At 44.1% G+C, this 1689-nt stretch overlaps 1 pseudogene; it reads right to left on the bottom strand.

Moving 5' to 3' along the window:
- Window positions 1-281: 281 nt before the first annotated feature.
- On the bottom strand, window positions 282-1381 carry LOC131922364 (actin, cytoplasmic 2-like; annotated as a pseudogene).
- Between the last annotated feature and the right edge of the window lie 308 nt (window positions 1382-1689).

Here is a 1689-nt window from a genome sequence, read left to right as displayed (position 1 = left end):
CAGGCTATCTGGTTACGTGCACAGAGCTTTAAATATCTGCCAGCTGAACAGTTAACTTGAGTACAAAGTCAAAAACCAGCAAGAAGTTGTATGACCCAGTGCTGATATCAACACAAGAGTCAAGAGATGTTTCTTTTAAAAGGCTTTTTCCAGAATGTGGCATTCTCCAGTTTGGTGGTGGTAAGGGAAGGGGGCTAGCATGAAGTGTGTACATTTGCCAGGGCAAACTGATACTTCAGAATCAGATCATGAAGTTGACGCCTGACATCTGCTCATTCCATCTAGAAGCATTTGAGGTAGAAGATGGAGGGGCTGGACTTGTCATACTCCTGCTTGCTGATCGAAATCTGCCAGAAGGTGGAGAGCGAGTCTAGGATAGAACCGCCAATCCATACTGGGTACATGAGCTCAGGGGGAGCTGTGATCTTGATCTTCATTGTGCTAGGTGCTATGGCTGTGGTCTCTTTCTGTATCTGGTCAGCAATGCCTGGATATGTAGTGGTGCCACAAGCCAGGACTGTGGTGGCACACAGATCCCTGTTGATGTCCACATTACACTTCATTATGGAGTTGAAAATGATCTCATGGATGCCACAGAACTCCAAGCCTAGGAAGGAAGGATGCAAGAGCACCTCTGGATGTTGTAATCTTTCAGTGCCAATGGTGATCAACTGCCTATCTCGATGAGGTGTTACAGCATTGGTGATTTCTTGCTCAAAATCCAAGGTAATACAGCACAACTTTTCCTCACTGTCACACATGATCTCATACTCTGCAGTGGTAGGGAAGCTGTAGCCTAGCTCAGTCAGGATCTTCATGAGGCAGTTTGTGAGGTCCTGGCCAGCCGGTTCTGGCCAAAAGATGGCACGAGGAAGGGTGTTAACTTATTATAGGTACTGTATGTGCGACTGGGTTAACAGAGTCCATGACAGTTCCATGATAGCAACAGAAGCATGCAGAGTCACCATCACCTGAATGGCCACACACATAGGATAGGGTATTGTAGGCTTCGAACATTATCTGTGTCATCTTCCCTCTGTTAGCTGGGGCTTCAGGGTAGCCTTAATCAGAAGCTCTTGGTGCTCCCCAGGGCCACACATAATTCATTTTAGAAAGCATGGTGCCAGATCTTCCCCTATGTTATTCCAGTTGGTGACAGTGCCTTGCTCTATGGGACACTTCAGGGTTAAAATACTTCTCTTGCTCTTGGCCTCATGATCCATGTAGGATTCCTACGTGCCCATGCCCAACATGACCCTCTTATGTTGGAAGTGCTGAACAGTAGAGGGGAACATGGCCCTGGGACATTGTCACCAGCAAATCCAGCTTTACACATGCTGGAGTCATTGTCAATGATGAGCAGGACCATTTCCTCTCCCATTTCAATCAGTGGGGTCCAGGGAAACTGAGCAGGAAATAGATGTACTGTGTAGACCTGCAATGGAGAGACTCTACCAATCTTTTATACCAGTATTGAAAGATTACATTAACAGGAACACAGAAAATATGGTCTATATTTTCTGACCTTAACCAATTAATTCTTTGACATAACATTAGCATCTTTTTTATTTACATATATTTTCTTTTAAGTATTTTCTATAGGCTGATATATAACATCTATTATCCCTGAACTGATAATTTATGCCTCTTAAAACATATTGCTACTTTGTTAAGCCTTCAATGATAGTT

Source organism: Peromyscus eremicus, chromosome 12 (genome assembly GCF_949786415.1).
Source record: "Peromyscus eremicus chromosome 12, PerEre_H2_v1, whole genome shotgun sequence".
Lineage (NCBI taxonomy): Eukaryota > Metazoa > Chordata > Mammalia > Rodentia > Cricetidae > Peromyscus > Peromyscus eremicus.
Note: the sequence above shows the minus strand (reverse complement) of the source record. Positions and strands in the feature narration are given on the sequence as shown.